The 18236-nt window shown below is 63.7% G+C and overlaps 3 non-coding genes across 3 annotated transcripts; all 3 read right to left on the bottom strand.

The window, feature by feature from the left end:
• Positions 1 to 1552: 1552 nt before the first annotated feature.
• LOC131866423 (5S ribosomal RNA) lies at positions 1553 to 1671 on the bottom strand. Its single transcript, XR_009365036.1, has one exon. It is a non-coding gene; the product is annotated as a 5S ribosomal RNA (ribosomal RNA).
• Positions 1672 to 7612: 5941 nt separating this feature from the next.
• LOC131866422 (5S ribosomal RNA) lies at positions 7613 to 7731 on the bottom strand. The gene has a single exon (XR_009365035.1). It is a non-coding gene; the product is annotated as a 5S ribosomal RNA (ribosomal RNA).
• A 5915-nt stretch (positions 7732 to 13646) lies between these two features.
• LOC131866421 (5S ribosomal RNA) lies at positions 13647 to 13765 on the bottom strand. Its single transcript, XR_009365034.1, has one exon. It is a non-coding gene; the product is annotated as a 5S ribosomal RNA (ribosomal RNA).
• Between the last annotated feature and the right edge of the window lie 4471 nt (positions 13766 to 18236).

Below are 18236 nucleotides of genomic sequence, written 5' to 3'. Positions count from 1 at the left end.
TCGCCGGGGTGGGCACCTCGGCTGGGTTGCGCGCCCTGGTGCGCACCAAGGAGCGCTCCGAAGTGTGCTCCAAGGTGCGGCGTGCACGAAGTCGGAGCCCGGTTTGCCCCGGGTGCGCACCTCGCGTGCACCTTCGCCGCGGTGGGCACCTTGGCTGGGTTGGGCACCATTGAGCGCTCCGAAGTGTGCTCCAAGGTGCGCACCATGGCCCTCCAAGGTGCGCAGCATGGCGTGCACGAAGTCGGAGCCCGGTTTGCCCCGGGTGCGCACCTCGCGTGCACCTTCGCCAGGGTGGGCACCTCGGTGCGCACACCTTCTCAATGTTTTCTTGCCTTTTCTGGAAATTGGTGAAGGCAGCGCATCAAAGGTGCGCACCTCGGTGTGCTCCGAGGTGCGAACCCGAGAGCGCTCCGAGGTGCCCACGAAGTCGAAAGTCGGGTTAATTGCATTGTTTTCCCCGGGTGCGCTCCGAGGTGCGCAACATCGGTGCGCACCAAGGAGGGCTCCGAAGTGTGCTCCAAGGTGCGCACGATTCGGAGCTCGGTTTGCCCGGGGTGCGCACACCTTGGCTGGGTTGCGCACCCTTTGTGCGCTCCAAGGTGCGCACGAAGTCGGAGCTCGGTTTGCCCCGGGTGCGCACCTTCGCCAGGGTGCGCACCTTGATGCGCACGCCTTGGCTGGGCTGCGCACCTTGGTGGGCGCCATGGTGCGCACCTTTCGTGCGCTCCAAGGTGCGCACGAAGTCGGAGCTCGGTTTGCCCCGGGTGCGCACCTTGGTGGGCGCCATGGTGCACTCCGAGGTGCCCAAGATTGGTGCGCACCAAGGAGCGCTCCGAAGTGCGCTCCAAGGTGCGCAGGTGCGCGCGAAGTCGAAAGTTGGGTTAATTGTCCGGTTTGCCTCGGGTGCGCACCTTGCGTGCACCTTCGCCAGGGTGGGCGCCTTGGTGCGCACACCTTGGCTGGGCTGCGCACCCGGGCGCGCACACCTTGGCACCCGCGTTTCCTTCATTTTAAATTTTTTTTTTTTACAATCTCTCAAGTGGGAAATTCTATAATCTCAACTTTTTTTGCCTTTTCAGGAAACTTTTGAATGGAGCGCATCATTGGTGCGCTCCGAAGTGTGCTCCAAGGTGCGCACCTCTGGTGTGCTCCAAAGCTCTCTCTAGCTGCGTGCACCTGCCCCGGCCGCGCACCCGGCCCCGCCCAGCTTCGCTCACCTGTCCCGGGCGTCTGGTGCGGAACCTTAGAGTAAGAAACATCACCGTGCACCTTGGCCAACGTGCGCGACTCGACCGAGCGCGCACTGGCCGAGGTGCACACCGATTTCACCTGGGTGCGCGCGTAGCACCTCGGGCGCACCGGGGTGCGCGCACAACGCCCGGGTTGCACCGTGGCCTGTGTGCTCGGGGCGCCTCGGGTGCGCGCTCGGTGTCGCCCCCGCGCGCGCGGTAGTGCGGGCAGCGCACCCCGGCCCGGCCCGGCCCCGACGAGAACGCAAACGGGCAAAAGGTTTATTCAAATAGCATTGCGACGCCCGGCGAAAAACTAAAAAAGGGTGCAACACCGGGACTTCCCGGGAGGTCACCCATCCCAGTACTACTCCGGCCCAAGCGCGCTTAACTGCGGAGTTCTGATGGGATCCGGTGCACTAACGCTGGTATGATCGCACCCGTTATGAGCTTGTCGCAGTGTGTACTTAGCAAACCGCGACCCACGTGCGAATCCACCCCGGCCACCCACCCCCGTCGAGGTGCACACCCTCCCTCGCGAAGTGCGCCCCGTTCGCCAAGTGTGAGCCCTGCCCGGGTGCGCGCACCTTGCTAGGGCGTCGGGTGTGCACCCGGCCCGGCCTACGTGCGTGCACCTGGACGGGGCGTCGTGTGCGTGCAGTGTCCCGTCTGCAACGCGGTGCCCACACACCACCTCGGGCGCAACGACCTGCGCTCACATGTGGGCCGAGTGCACCTTGGTGCATGTTCGGGGCGCCTCGGGTGCACGCTCGATCTTGCCCCGGTGCACCAAGGCGCTCGGTTTGCCCCGGGTGCGCACTTGGTGCAAGGTGGGCACCCAAAATAGGGATCAAGCACCAAAACACAAGTTTCGGGATGCAAAATGGGACCCAAGGACCACAAATGCGTTCCAAGACCCATGATGGGTCCACGAGAACAAAAATGTGTTCCGAGACTTAATAAACAAATATTGGGTTTTAGGAGAAGAAACATGCTCTGATGCCCAAAACGAGAATCGACCCCGAAAAGGCCACAGGCCAAAAGTGGGATGCGAGACAAAAAAAAATGGGACCCGAGGACCAAAATTGGGTTCCCAGGTCGAAGACAGGGCAACCGGACAAGAAACGACCTCTAAGGCTCGAAATGAGTCCCGACGACTAAAACTTGACAAGAAGCACCCATCAGGCACCCAACTCGACACCCATGGGATGCCGACCCACCCGGGCTTCCACCTAGCACACCTTGGCACCCACCCACCCTCGCACCCAACCTCGCACCCAACTTAGCACCTTTGAACCCACATTGGCACTCACCCTGACCCTGGCACCTTGGAACCCACATTGGCACTCACCTTGACCCTGGCACCCACCTTTGCACTCACCTTGGGACCCACCCTGGCTCCCACCTCGGCACCCACCCAGACACCCACCTTGGTTCCTTGGCACCCACCTTGGATCCTTGGCACCCACCCCGACACCCACCTTGGCACGCAACTTGGCTACTTGCCACCCACCTTGGCTCCTTGACGCCCACCCCGACAACCACCCCGTGACCTACCCTGGCTAGGGTTGGTGCACACCCACCCTGGTGCCCACCTTGGCACCCACCCCATGACCCACCTTGGCACGCACCTTAGTACCCACCCCGTTACCCACCCTAGGACCCACCCCGTGACCCACCTTGGCCAGGGTGGGTGCCTTGGTGCGCACAACTTGCCTGGGCTGCACACCAGGGCGGGCTCAAGATGGCACCCGCGTTCCGTTTTTTTCACTATCTTTCAAAACGGAAATTTTAAAATCTCGTTTTTTTTTTTTTTTTTGCCTTTTCTGGAAATTAGTGAAGGCAGCGCATCAAAGGTGCGCAATGCTGGTGCGAACCCGGGAGCGCTCCGATGTGTGCTCCAAGGTGCGGCGTGCACGAAGTCCGAGCCCGGCTTGCCCCGGGTGCGCACCTCGCGTGCACCTTCGCCGGGGTGAGCACCTTGGCTGGGTTGCGCGCCCTGGTGCGCACCAAGGAGCGCTCTGAAGTGTGCTCCAAGGTGCGGCGTGCACGAAGTCGGAGCTCGGTTTGCCCCGGGTGTGCACCTCGGGTGCGCACCTCGCGTGCACCTTCGCTGCGGTGGGCACCTTGGCTGGGTTGCGCGCCTTGGTGGGCACCATGCAGTGCACGAAGTCGGAGCCCGGTTTGCCCCGGGCGCGCACCTCCGCCAGGGTGGGCACCTTGGTGCGCACAACTTGCCTGGGCTGCGCACCAGGAAGGGCTCAAGATGGCACCCGCGTTCCGTTTTTTTCACTATCTTTCAGAACGGAAATTTTAAAATATCGTTTTTTTTTGCCTTTTCTGGAAATTAGTGAAGGCAGCGCATCAAAGGTGCGCAACGCTGGTGCGAACCTGGGAGCGCTCCGATGTGTGCTCCAAGGTGCGGCGTGCACGAAGTCGGAGCCCGGTTTGCCCCGGGTGCGCCCTGGTGGGCACCATGGTGCGCACCAAGGAGCGCTCCGAAGTGTGCTCCAAGGTGCGGCCTGCACGAAGTCGGAGCCCGGTTTGCCCCGGGCGTGCACCGCGGGTGGGCACCTTGGTGCGCATGCCTTGCCTGGGCTGCGCACCAGGGCGGGCTCAAGATGGCACCCGCGTTCCGTTTTTTTCACTATCTTTCAAAACGGAAATTTTAAAATCTCATTTTTTTTTGCCTTTTCTGGAAATTAGTGAAGGCAGCGCATCAAAGGTGCGCACCTCGCTGCCCACCACGGTGCGCAACGCCGGTGGGCACCCGGGAGTGCTTCGAAGTGTGCTCCAAGGTGCTGCGTGCACGTTGTCGGAGCCCGGTTTGCCCCGGGTGCGCACCTCGCGTGCACCTTCGTCGGGGTGGGCACCTTGGCTGGGTTTGCCCCGGCTGCGCTCCGAAGCGGGGTTATTGGAGCGCCGCCTCTTTTTTTGTCGGAGCGTTTGGTGGGGTTTCTCGCATTGGCTCTTCCCAGGCCCGGTTGCCACCCTGGCGCGCACGAAGTCGGAAGTAGGGTTAATTGCCCGGGTGCGCACCTTTGCCAGGGTGGGCACCTTACCTGGGCTGTGCACCAGGGCGGGCTCAAGATGGCACCCGCGTTCCGTTTTTTTCACTATCTTTCAAAACGGAAATTTTAAAATCTCCTCTTTTTTTTGCCTTTTCTGGAAATTAGTGAAGGCAGCGCATCAAAGGTGCGCACCTCGCTGCCCACCTTGGTGTGCTCTGAGGTGCGCACCCGGGAGCGCTACGAAGTGTGCTCCAAGGTGCGGCGTGCACGTTGTCGGAGCCCGGTTTGCCCCGGGTGCGCACCTCGCCTGCACCTTGGCCGGGGTGGGCACCCTGGCTGGGTTTGCCCAGGGTGCGCTCCGAAGCGGGGTTACTGGAGCGCCCCCTCTTTTTTTGTCAGAGCGTTTGGTGGGGTTTCTCGCATTGGCTCTTCCCAGGCCCGGTTGTTGGGTGCGCTCCCACCCTGGCGCGCGCGAAGTTGGAAGTTGGGTTAATTGCCCGGGCGCGCACCTTCGCCAGGGTGGGCACCTTGGTGCGCACACCTTGGCTGGGCTGCGCACCAGGGCGGGCTCAAGATGGCACCAGCATTCCCTTTTTCTCACTATCTTTCAAAACGGAAATTTTAAAATCTCGTTTTTTTTTGCCTTTTATGGAAATTAGTGAAGGCATCGCATCAAAGGTGCGCACCTCGCTGCCCACCTTGGTGTGCTCCGAGGTGCCCACCACGGTGCGCTCCGAGGTGCCCACCACGGTGCGCTCCGAGGTGCCCACCACGGTGCGCAACGCCGGTGCGAACCCGGGAGCGCCCCGATGTGTGCTCCAAGGTGCGGCGTGCACGAAGCCGGACCCCGGTTTGCCCCGGGTGCGCACCTCGCGTGCACCTTGGTGCGCACACCTTGGCTGGGTTGCGCGGCCTGGTGGGCACCATGGTGCGCACCAAGGAGCGCTCCAAAGTGTGCTCCAAGGTGCGGCGTGCACGAAGTCCTAGCCCGGTTTGCCCCGGGTGCGCACCTTCGCCGCGGTGGGCACCATGGCGTGCACGAAGTCGGAGCCCGGTTTGCCCCGGGTGCGCACCTCGCGTGCACCTTCGCCGGGGTGGGCACCTCGGCTGGGTTGCGCGCCCTGGTGCGCACCAAGGAGCGCTCCGAAGTGTGCTCCAAGGTGCGGCGTGCACGAAGTCGGAGCCCGGTTTGCCCCGGGTGCGCACCTTCGCCGCGGTGGGCACCCTGGTGCGCACCATGGCGTGCACGAAGTCGGAGCCCGGTTTGCCCCGGGTGCGCACCTCGCGTGCACCTTCGGCGGGGTTGCGCGCCCTGGTGCGCACCAAGGAGCGCTCCGAAGTGTGCTCCAAGGTGCGGCGTGCACGAAGTCGGAGCCCGGTTTGCCCCGGGTGCGCACCTCGCGTGCACCTTCGGCGGGGTTGCGCGCCCTGGTGGGCACCATGGTGCGCACCAAGGAGCGCTCCGAAGTGTGCTCCAAGGTGCGGCGTGCACGAAGTCGGAGCCCGGTTTGCCCCGGGTGCGCACCTCGCGTGCACCTTCGCCGCGGTGGGCACCATGGCGTGCACGAAGTCGGAGCCCGGTTTGCCCCGGGTGCGCACCTCGCGTGCACCTTCGCCGGGGTGGGCACCTCGGCTGGGTTGCGCGCCCTGGTGCGCACCAAGGAGCGCTCCGAAGTGTGCTCCAAGGTGCGGCGTGCACGAAGTCGGAGCCCGGTTTGCCCCGGGTGCGCACCTCGCGTGCACCTTCGCCGCGGTGGGCACCATGGCGTGCACGAAGTCGGAGCCCGGTTTGCCCCGGGTGCGCACCCCGCGTGCACCTTCGCCGGGGTGGGCACCTCGGCTGGGTTGCGCGCCCTGGTGCGCACCAAGGAGCGCTCCGAAGTGTGCTCCAAGGTGCGGCGTGCACGAAGTCGGAGCCCGGTTTGCCCCGGGTGCGCACCTCGCGTGCACCTTCGCCGCGGTGGGCACCTTGGCTGGGTTGGGCACCATTGAGCGCTCCGAAGTGTGCTCCAAGGTGCGCACCATGGCCCTCCAAGGTGCGCAGCATGGCGTGCACGAAGTCGGAGCCCGGTTTGCCCCGGGTGCGCACCTCGCGTGCACCTTCGCCAGGGTGGGCACCTCGGTGCGCACACCTTCTCAATGTTTTCTTGCCTTTTCTGGAAATTGGTGAAGGCAGCGCATCAAAGGTGCGCACCTCGGTGTGCTCCGAGGTGCGAACCCGAGAGCGCTCCGAGGTGCCCACGAAGTCGAAAGTCGGGTTAATTGCATTGTTTTCCCCGGGTGCGCTCCGAGGTGCGCAACATCGGTGCGCACCAAGGAGGGCTCCGAAGTGTGCTCCAAGGTGCGCACGATTCGGAGCTCGGTTTGCCCGGGGTGCGCACACCTTGGCTGGGTTGCGCACCCTTTGTGCGCTCCAAGGTGCGCACGAAGTCGGAGCTCGGTTTGCCCCGGGTGCGCACCTTCGCCAGGGTGCGCACCTTGATGCGCACGCCTTGGCTGGGCTGCGCACCTTGGTGGGCGCCATGGTGCGCACCTTTCGTGCGCTCCAAGGTGCGCACGAAGTCGGAGCTCGGTTTGCCCCGGGTGCGCACCTTGGTGGGCGCCATGGTGCACTCCGAGGTGCCCAAGATTGGTGCGCACCAAGGAGCGCTCCGAAGTGCGCTCCAAGGTGCGCAGGTGCGCGCGAAGTCGAAAGTTGGGTTAATTGTCCGGTTTGCCTCGGGTGCGCACCTTGCGTGCACCTTCGCCAGGGTGGGCGCCTTGGTGCGCACACCTTGGCTGGGCTGCGCACCCGGGCGCGCACACCTTGGCACCCGCGTTTCCTTCATTTTAAATTTTTTTTTTTTACAATCTCTCAAGTGGGAAATTCTATAATCTCAACTTTTTTTGCCTTTTCAGGAAACTTTTGAATGGAGCGCATCATTGGTGCGCTCCGAAGTGTGCTCCAAGGTGCGCACCTCTGGTGTGCTCCAAAGCTCTCTCCAGCTGCGTGCACCTGCCCCGGCCGCGCACCCGGCCCCGCCCAGCTTCGCTCACCTGTCCCGGGCGTCTGGTGCGGAACCTTAGAGTAAGAAACATCACCGTGCACCTTGGCCAACGTGCGCGACTCGACCGAGCGCGCACTGGCCGAGGTGCACACCGATTTCACCTGGGTGCGCGCGCAGCACCTCGGGCGCACCGGGGTGCGCGCACAACGCCCGGGTTGCACCGTGGCCTGTGTGCTCGGGGCGCCTCGGGTGCGCGCTCGGTGTCGCCCCCCGCGCGCGCGGTAGTGCGGGCAGCGCACCCCGGCCCGGCCCGGCCCCGACGAGAACGCAAACGGGCAAAAGGTTTATTCAAATAGCATTGCGACGCCCGGCGAAAAACTAAGAAAGGGTGCAACACCGGGACTTCCCGGGAGGTCACCCATCCCAGTACTACTCCGGCCCAAGCGCGCTTAACTGCGGAGTTCTGATGGGATCCGGTGCACTAACGCTGGTATGATCGCACCCGTTATGAGCTTGTCGCAGTGTGTACTTAGCAAACCGCGACCCACGTGCGAATCCACCCCGGCCACCCACCCCCGTCGAGGTGCACACCCTCCCTCGCGAAGTGCGCCCCGTTCGCCAAGTGTGAGCCCTGCCCGGGTGCGCGCACCTTGCTAGGGCGTCGGGTGTGCACCCGGCCCGGCCTACGTGCGTGCACCTGGACGGGGCGTCGTGTGCGTGCAGTGTCCCGTCTGCAACGCGGTGCCCACACACCACCTCGGGCGCAACGACCTGCGCTCACATGTGGGCCGAGTGCACCTTGGTGCATGTTCGGGGCGCCTCGGGTGCACGCTCGATCTTGCCCCGGTGCACCAAGGCGCTCGGTTTGCCCCGGGTGCGCACTTGGTGCAAGGTGGGCACCCAAAATAGGGATCAAGCACCAAAACACAAGTTTCGGGATGCAAAATGGGACCCAAGGACCACAAATGCGTTCCAAGACCCATGATGGGTCCACGAGAACAAAAATGTGTTCCGAGACTTAATAAACAAATATTGGGTTTTAGGAGAAGAAACATGCTCTGATGCCCAAAACGAGAATCGACCCCGAAAAGGCCACAGGCCAAAAGTGGGATGCGAGACAAAAAAAAATGGGACCCGAGGACCAAAATTGGGTTCCCAGGTCGAAGACAGGGCAACCGGACAAGAAACGACCTCTAAGGCTCGAAATGAGTCCCGACGACTAAAACTTGACAAGAAGCACCCATCAGGCACCCAACTCGACACCCATGGGATGCCGACCCACCCGGGCTTCCACCTAGCACACCTTGGCACCCACCCACCCTCGCACCCAACCTCGCACCCAACTTAGCACCTTTGAACCCACATTGGCACTCACCCTGACCCTGGCACCTTGGAACCCACATTGGCACTCACCTTGACCCTGGCACCCACCTTTGCACTCACCTTGGGACCCACCCTGGCTCCCACCTCGGCACCCACCCAGACACCCACCTTGGTTCCTTGGCACCCACCTTGGATCCTTGGCACCCACCCCGACACCCACCTTGGCACGCAACTTGGCTACTTGCCACCCACCTTGGCTCCTTGACGCCCACCCCGACAACCACCCCGTGACCTACCCTGGCTAGGGTTGGTGCACACCCACCCTGGTGCCCACCTTGGCACCCACCCCATGACCCACCTTGGCACGCACCTTAGTACCCACCCCGTTACCCACCCTAGGACCCACCCCGTGACCCACCTTGGCCAGGGTGGGTGCCTTGGTGCGCACAACTTGCCTGGGCTGCACACCAGGGCGGGCTCAAGATGGCACCCGCGTTCCGTTTTTTTCACTATCTTTCAAAACGGAAATTTTAAAATCTCGTTTTTTTTTTTTTTTTGCCTTTTCTGGAAATTAGTGAAGGCAGCGCATCAAAGGTGCGCAATGCTGGTGCGAACCCGGGAGCGCTCCGATGTGTGCTCCAAGGTGCGGCGTGCACGAAGTCCGAGCCCGGCTTGCCCCGGGTGCGCACCTCGCGTGCACCTTCGCCGGGGTGAGCACCTTGGCTGGGTTGCGCGCCCTGGTGCGCACCAAGGAGCGCTCTGAAGTGTGCTCCAAGGTGCGGCGTGCACGAAGTCGGAGCTCGGTTTGCCCCGGGTGTGCACCTCGGGTGCGCACCTCGCGTGCACCTTCGCTGCGGTGGGCACCTTGGCTGGGTTGCGCGCCTTGGTGGGCACCATGCAGTGCACGAAGTCGGAGCCCGGTTTGCCCCGGGCGCGCACCTCCGCCAGGGTGGGCACCTTGGTGCGCACAACTTGCCTGGGCTGCGCACCAGGAAGGGCTCAAGATGGCACCCGCGTTCCGTTTTTTTCACTATCTTTCAGAACGGAAATTTTAAAATATCGTTTTTTTTTGCCTTTTCTGGAAATTAGTGAAGGCAGCGCATCAAAGGTGCGCAACGCTGGTGCGAACCTGGGAGCGCTCCGATGTGTGCTCCAAGGTGCGGCGTGCACGAAGTCGGAGCCCGGTTTGCCCCGGGTGCGCCCTGGTGGGCACCATGGTGCGCACCAAGGAGCGCTCCGAAGTGTGCTCCAAGGTGCGGCCTGCACGAAGTCGGAGCCCGGTTTGCCCCGGGCGTGCACCGCGGGTGGGCACCTTGGTGCGCATGCCTTGCCTGGGCTGCGCACCAGGGCGGGCTCAAGATGGCACCCGCGTTCCGTTTTTTTCACTATCTTTCAAAACGGAAATTTTAAAATCTCATTTTTTTTTGCCTTTTCTGGAAATTAGTGAAGGCAGCGCATCAAAGGTGCGCACCTCGCTGCCCACCACGGTGCGCAACGCCGGTGGGCACCCGGGAGTGCTTCGAAGTGTGCTCCAAGGTGCTGCGTGCACGTTGTCGGAGCCCGGTTTGCCCCGGGTGCGCACCTCGCGTGCACCTTCGTCGGGGTGGGCACCTTGGCTGGGTTTGCCCCGGCTGCGCTCCGAAGCGGGGTTATTGGAGCGCCGCCTCTTTTTTTGTCGGAGCGTTTGGTGGGGTTTCTCGCATTGGCTCTTCCCAGGCCCGGTTGCCACCCTGGCGCGCACGAAGTCGGAAGTAGGGTTAATTGCCCGGGTGCGCACCTTTGCCAGGGTGGGCACCTTACCTGGGCTGTGCACCAGGGCGGGCTCAAGATGGCACCCGCGTTCCGTTTTTTTCACTATCTTTCAAAACGGAAATTTTAAAATCTCCTCTTTTTTTTGCCTTTTCTGGAAATTAGTGAAGGCAGCGCATCAAAGGTGCGCACCTCGCTGCCCACCTTGGTGTGCTCTGAGGTGCGCACCCGGGAGCGCTACGAAGTGTGCTCCAAGGTGCGGCGTGCACGTTGTCGGAGCCCGGTTTGCCCCGGGTGCGCACCTCGCCTGCACCTTGGCCGGGGTGGGCACCCTGGCTGGGTTTGCCCAGGGTGCGCTCCGAAGCGGGGTTACTGGAGCGCCCCCTCTTTTTTTGTCAGAGCGTTTGGTGGGGTTTCTCGCATTGGCTCTTCCCAGGCCCGGTTGTTGGGTGCGCTCCCACCCTGGCGCGCGCGAAGTTGGAAGTTGGGTTAATTGCCCGGGCGCGCACCTTCGCCAGGGTGGGCACCTTGGTGCGCACACCTTGGCTGGGCTGCGCACCAGGGCGGGCTCAAGATGGCACCAGCATTCCCTTTTTCTCACTATCTTTCAAAACGGAAATTTTAAAATCTCGTTTTTTTTTGCCTTTTATGGAAATTAGTGAAGGCATCGCATCAAAGGTGCGCACCTCGCTGCCCACCTTGGTGTGCTCCGAGGTGCCCACCACGGTGCGCTCCGAGGTGCCCACCACGGTGCGCAACGCCGGTGCGAACCCGGGAGCGCCCCGATGTGTGCTCCAAGGTGCGGCGTGCACGAAGCCGGACCCCGGTTTGCCCCGGGTGCGCACCTCGCGTGCACCTTGGTGCGCACACCTTGGCTGGGTTGCGCGGCCTGGTGGGCACCATGGTGCGCACCAAGGAGCGCTCCAAAGTGTGCTCCAAGGTGCGGCGTGCACGAAGTCCTAGCCCGGTTTGCCCCGGGTGCGCACCTTCGCCGCGGTGGGCACCATGGCGTGCACGAAGTCGGAGCCCGGTTTGCCCCGGGTGCGCACCTCGCGTGCACCTTCGCCGGGGTGGGCACCTCGGCTGGGTTGCGCGCCCTGGTGCGCACCAAGGAGCGCTCCGAAGTGTGCTCCAAGGTGCGGCGTGCACGAAGTCGGAGCCCGGTTTGCCCCGGGTGCGCACCTTCGCCGCGGTGGGCACCCTGGTGCGCACCATGGCGTGCACGAAGTCGGAGCCCGGTTTGCCCCGGGTGCGCACCTCGCGTGCACCTTCGGCGGGGTTGCGCGCCCTGGTGCGCACCAAGGAGCGCTCCGAAGTGTGCTCCAAGGTGCGGCGTGCACGAAGTCGGAGCCCGGTTTGCCCCGGGTGCGCACCTCGCGTGCACCTTCGGCGGGGTTGCGCGCCCTGGTGGGCACCATGGTGCGCACCAAGGAGCGCTCCGAAGTGTGCTCCAAGGTGCGGCGTGCACGAAGTCGGAGCCCGGTTTGCCCCGGGTGCGCACCTCGCGTGCACCTTCGCCGCGGTGGGCACCATGGCGTGCACGAAGTCGGAGCCCGGTTTGCCCCGGGTGCGCACCTCGCGTGCACCTTCGCCGGGGTGGGCACCTCGGCTGGGTTGCGCGCCCTGGTGCGCACCAAGGAGCGCTCCGAAGTGTGCTCCAAGGTGCGGCGTGCACGAAGTCGGAGCCCGGTTTGCCCCGGGTGCGCACCTCGCGTGCACCTTCGCCGCGGTGGGCACCATGGCGTGCACGAAGTCGGAGCCCGGTTTGCCCCGGGTGCGCACCCCGCGTGCACCTTCGCCGGGGTGGGCACCTCGGCTGGGTTGCGCGCCCTGGTGCGCACCAAGGAGCGCTCCGAAGTGTGCTCCAAGGTGCGGCGTGCACGAAGTCGGAGCCCGGTTTGCCCCGGGTGCGCACCTCGCGTGCACCTTCGCCGCGGTGGGCACCTTGGCTGGGTTGGGCACCATTGAGCGCTCCGAAGTGTGCTCCAAGGTGCGCACCATGGCCCTCCAAGGTGCGCAGCATGGCGTGCACGAAGTCGGAGCCCGGTTTGCCCCGGGTGCGCACCTCGCGTGCACCTTCGCCAGGGTGGGCACCTCGGTGCGCACACCTTCTCAATGTTTTCTTGCCTTTTCTGGAAATTGGTGAAGGCAGCGCATCAAAGGTGCGCACCTCGGTGTGCTCCGAGGTGCGAACCCGAGAGCGCTCCGAGGTGCCCACGAAGTCGAAAGTCGGGTTAATTGCATTGTTTTCCCCGGGTGCGCTCCGAGGTGCGCAACATCGGTGCGCACCAAGGAGGGCTCCGAAGTGTGCTCCAAGGTGCGCACGATTCGGAGCTCGGTTTGCCCGGGGTGCGCACACCTTGGCTGGGTTGCGCACCCTTTGTGCGCTCCAAGGTGCGCACGAAGTCGGAGCTCGGTTTGCCCCGGGTGCGCACCTTCGCCAGGGTGCGCACCTTGATGCGCACGCCTTGGCTGGGCTGCGCACCTTGGTGGGCGCCATGGTGCGCACCTTTCGTGCGCTCCAAGGTGCGCACGAAGTCGGAGCTCGGTTTGCCCCGGGTGCGCACCTTGGTGGGCGCCATGGTGCACTCCGAGGTGCCCAAGATTGGTGCGCACCAAGGAGCGCTCCGAAGTGCGCTCCAAGGTGCGCAGGTGCGCGCGAAGTCGAAAGTTGGGTTAATTGTCCGGTTTGCCTCGGGTGCGCACCTTGCGTGCACCTTCGCCAGGGTGGGCGCCTTGGTGCGCACACCTTGGCTGGGCTGCGCACCCGGGCGCGCACACCTTGGCACCCGCGTTTCCTTCATTTTAAATTTTTTTTTTTTACAATCTCTCAAGTGGGAAATTCTATAATCTCAACTTTTTTTGCCTTTTCAGGAAACTTTTGAATGGAGCGCATCATTGGTGCGCTCCGAAGTGTGCTCCAAGGTGCGCACCTCTGGTGTGCTCCAAAGCTCTCTCCAGCTGCGTGCACCTGCCCCGGCCGCGCACCCGGCCCCGCCCAGCTTCGCTCACCTGTCCCGGGCGTCTGGTGCGGAACCTTAGAGTAAGAAACATCACCGTGCACCTTGGCCAACGTGCGCGACTCGACCGAGCGCGCACTGGCCGAGGTGCACACCGATTTCACCTGGGTGCGCGCGCAGCACCTCGGGCGCACCGGGGTGCGCGCACAACGCCCGGGTTGCACCGTGGCCTGTGTGCTCGGGGCGCCTCGGGTGCGCGCTCGGTGTCGCCCCCGCGCGCGCGGTAGTGCGGGCAGCGCACCCCGGCCCGGCCCGGCCCCGACGAGAACGCAAACGGGCAAAAGGTTTATTCAAATAGCATTGCGACGCCCGGCGAAAAACTAAGAAAGGGTGCAACACCGGGACTTCCCGGGAGGTCACCCATCCCAGTACTACTCCGGCCCAAGCGCGCTTAACTGCGGAGTTCTGATGGGATCCGGTGCACTAACGCTGGTATGATCGCACCCGTTATGAGCTTGTCGCAGTGTGTACTTAGCAAACCGCGACCCACGTGCGAATCCACCCCGGCCACCCACCCCCGTCGAGGTGCACACCCTCCCTCGCGAAGTGCGCCCCGTTCGCCAAGTGTGAGCCCTGCCCGGGTGCGCGCACCTTGCTAGGGCGTCGGGTGTGCACCCGGCCCGGCCTACGTGCGTGCACCTGGACGGGGCGTCGTGTGCGTGCAGTGTCCCGTCTGCAACGCGGTGCCCACACACCACCTCGGGCGCAACGACCTGCGCTCACATGTGGGCCGAGTGCACCTTGGTGCATGTTCGGGGCGCCTCGGGTGCACGCTCGATCTTGCCCCGGTGCACCAAGGCGCTCGGTTTGCCCCGGGTGCGCACTTGGTGCAAGGTGGGCACCCAAAATAGGGATCAAGCACCAAAACACAAGTTTCGGGATGCAAAATGGGACCCAAGGACCACAAATGCGTTCCAAGACCCATGATGGGTCCACGAGAACAAAAATGTGTTCCGAGACTTAATAAACAAATATTGGGTTTTAGGAGAAGAAACATGCTCTGATGCCCAAAACGAGAATCGACCCCGAAAAGGCCACAGGCCAAAAGTGGGATGCGAGACAAAAAAAAATGGGACCCGAGGACCAAAATTGGGTTCCCAGGTCGAAGACAGGGCAACCGGACAAGAAACGACCTCTAAGGCTCGAAATGAGTCCCGACGACTAAAACTTGACAAGAAGCACCCATCAGGCACCCAACTCGACACCCATGGGATGCCGACCCACCCGGGCTTCCACCTAGCACACCTTGGCACCCACCCACCCTCGCACCCAACCTCGCACCCAACTTAGCACCTTTGAACCCACATTGGCACTCACCCTGACCCTGGCACCTTGGAACCCACATTGGCACTCACCTTGACCCTGGCACCCACCTTTGCACTCACCTTGGGACCCACCCTGGCTCCCACCTCGGCACCCACCCAGACACCCACCTTGGTTCCTTGGCACCCACCTTGGATCCTTGGCACCCACCCCGACACCCACCTTGGCACGCAACTTGGCTACTTGCCACCCACCTTGGCTCCTTGACGCCCACCCCGACAACCACCCCGTGACCTACCCTGGCTAGGGTTGGTGCACACCCACCCTGGTGCCCACCTTGGCACCCACCCCATGACCCACCTTGGCACGCACCTTAGTACCCACCCCGTTACCCACCCTAGGACCCACCCCGTGACCCACCTTGGCCAGGGTGGGTGCCTTGGTGCGCACAACTTGCCTGGGCTGCACACCAGGGCGGGCTCAAGATGGCACCCGCGTTCCGTTTTTTTCACTATCTTTCAAAACGGAAATTTTAAAATCTCGTTTTTTTTTTTTTTTTGCCTTTTCTGGAAATTAGTGAAGGCAGCGCATCAAAGGTGCGCAATGCTGGTGCGAACCCGGGAGCGCTCCGATGTGTGCTCCAAGGTGCGGCGTGCACGAAGTCCGAGCCCGGCTTGCCCCGGGTGCGCACCTCGCGTGCACCTTCGCCGGGGTGAGCACCTTGGCTGGGTTGCGCGCCCTGGTGCGCACCAAGGAGCGCTCTGAAGTGTGCTCCAAGGTGCGGCGTGCACGAAGTCGGAGCTCGGTTTGCCCCGGGTGTGCACCTCGGGTGCGCACCTCGCGTGCACCTTCGCTGCGGTGGGCACCTTGGCTGGGTTGCGCGCCTTGGTGGGCACCATGCAGTGCACGAAGTCGGAGCCCGGTTTGCCCCGGGCGCGCACCTCCGCCAGGGTGGGCACCTTGGTGCGCACAACTTGCCTGGGCTGCGCACCAGGAAGGGCTCAAGATGGCACCCGCGTTCCGTTTTTTTCACTATCTTTCAGAACGGAAATTTTAAAATATCGTTTTTTTTTGCCTTTTCTGGAAATTAGTGAAGGCAGCGCATCAAAGGTGCGCAACGCTGGTGCGAACCTGGGAGCGCTCCGATGTGTGCTCCAAGGTGCGGCGTGCACGAAGTCGGAGCCCGGTTTGCCCCGGGTGCGCCCTGGTGGGCACCATGGTGCGCACCAAGGAGCGCTCCGAAGTGTGCTCCAAGGTGCGGCCTGCACGAAGTCGGAGCCCGGTTTGCCCCGGGTGTGCACCGCGGGTGGGCACCTTGGTGCGCATGCCTTGCCTGGGCTGCGCACCAGGGCGGGCTCAAGATGGCACCCGCGTTCCGTTTTTTTCACTATCTTTCAAAACGGAAATTTTAAAATCTCATTTTTTTTTGCCTTTTCTGGAAATTAGTGAAGGCAGCGCATCAAAGGTGCGCACCTCGCTGCCCACCACGGTGCGCAACGCCGGTGGGCACCCGGGAGTGCTTCGAAGTGTGCTCCAAGGTGCTGCGTGCACGTTGTCGGAGCCCGGTTTGCCCCGGGTGCGCACCTCGCGTGCACCTTCGTCGGGGTGGGCACCTTGGCTGGGTTTGCCCCGGCTGCGCTCCGAAGCGGGGTTATTGGAGCGCCGCCTCTTTTTTTGTCGGAGCGTTTGGTGGGGTTTCTCGCATTGGCTCTTCCCAGGCCCGGTTGCCACCCTGGCGCGCACGAAGTCGGAAGTAGGGTTAATTGCCCGGGTGCGCACCTTTGCCAGGGTGGGCACCTTACCTGGGCTGTGCACCAGGGCGGGCTCAAGATGGCACCCGCGTTCCGTTTTTTTCACTATCTTTCAAAACGGAAATTTTAAAATCTCCTCTTTTTTTTGCCTTTTCTGGAAATTAGTGAAGGCAGCGCATCAAAGGTGCGCACCTCGCTGCCCACCTTGGTGTGCTCTGAGGTGAGCACCCGGGAGCGCTACGAAGTGTGCTCCAAGGTGCGGCGTGCACGTTGTCGGAGCCCGGTTTGCCCCGGGTGCGCACCTCGCCTGCACCTTGGCCGGGGTGGGCACCCTGGCTGGGTTTGCCCAGGGTGCGCTCCGAAGCGGGGTTACTGGAGCGCCCCCTCTTTTTTTGTCAGAGCGTTTGGTGGGGTTTCTCGCATTGGCTCTTCCCAGGCCCGGTTGTTGGGTGCGCTCCCACCCTGGCGCGCGCGAAGTTGGAAGTTGGGTTAATTGCCCGGGCGCGCACCTTCGCCAGGGTGGGCACCTTGGTGCGCACACCTTGGCTGGGCTGCGCACCAGGGCGGGCTCAAGATGGCACCAGCATTCCCTTTTTCTCACTATCTTTCAAAACGGAAATTTTAAAATCTCGTTTTCTTTTGCCTTTTATGGAAATTAGTGAAGGCATCGCATCAAAGGTGCGCACCTCGCTGCCCACCTTGGTGTGCTCCGAGGTGCCCACCACGGTGCGCTCCGAGGTGCCCACCACGGTGCGCAACGCCGGTGCGAACCCGGGAGCGCCCCGATGTGTGCTCCAAGGTGCGGCGTGCACGAAGCCGGACCCCGGTTTGCCCCGGGTGCGCACCTCGCGTGCACCTTGGTGCGCACACCTTGGCTGGGTTGCGCGGCCTGGTGGGCACCATGGTGCGCACCAAGGAGCGCTCCGAAGTGTGCTCCAAGGTGCGGCGTGCACGAAGTCCTAGCCCGGTTTGCCCCGGGTGCGCACCTTCGCCGCGGTGGGCACCATGGCGTGCACGAAGTCGGAGCCCGGTTTGCCCCGGGTGCGCACCTCGCGTGCACCTTCGCCGGGGTGGGCACCTCGGCTGGGTTGCGCGCCCTGGTGCGCACCAAGGAGCGCTCCGAAGTGTGCTCCAAGGTGCGGCGTGCACGAAGTCGGAGCCCGGTTTGCCCCGGGTGCGCACCTTCGCCGCGGTGGGCACCCTGGTGCGCACCATGGCGTGCACGAAGTCGGAGCCCGGTTTGCCCCGGGTGCGCACCTCGCGTGCACCTTCGGCGGGGTTGCGCGCCCTGGTGCGCACCAAGGAGCGCTCCGAAGTGTGCTCCAAGGTGCGGCGTGCACGAAGTCGGAGCCCGGTTTGCCCCAGGTGCGCACCTCGCGTGCACCTTCGGCGGGGTTGCGCGCCCTGGTGGGCACCATGGTGCGCACCAAGGAGCGCTCCGAAGTGTGCTCCAAGGTGCGGCGTGCACGAAGTCGGAGCCCGGTTTGCCCCGGGTGCGCACCTCGCGTGCACCTTCGCCGCGGTGGGCACCATGGCGTGCACGAAGTCGGAGCCCGGTTTGCCCCGGGTGCGCACCTCGCGTGCACCTTCGCCGCGGTGGGCACCATGGCGTGCACGAAGTCGGAGCCCGGTTTGCCCCGGGTGCGCACCTCGCGTGCACCTTCGCTGGGGTGGGCACCTCGGCTGGGTTGCGCGCCCTGGTGCGCACCAAGGAGCGCTCCGAAGTGTGCTCCAAGGTGCGGCGTGCACGAAGTCGGAGCCCGGTTTGCCCCGGGTGCGCACCTCGCGTGCACCTTCGCCGCGGTGGGCACCATGGCGTGCACGAAGTCGGAGCCCGGTTTGCCCCGGGTGCGCACCCCGCGTGCACCTTCGCCGGGGTGGGCACCTCGGCTGGGTTGCGCGC

The sequence above is a fragment of the Cryptomeria japonica genome, unplaced genomic scaffold, assembly GCF_030272615.1.
Source record: "Cryptomeria japonica unplaced genomic scaffold, Sugi_1.0 HiC_scaffold_144, whole genome shotgun sequence".
NCBI classification, from domain to species: domain Eukaryota; kingdom Viridiplantae; phylum Streptophyta; class Pinopsida; order Cupressales; family Cupressaceae; genus Cryptomeria; species Cryptomeria japonica.
This window is presented reverse-complemented; position numbering and strand designations above follow the sequence as displayed.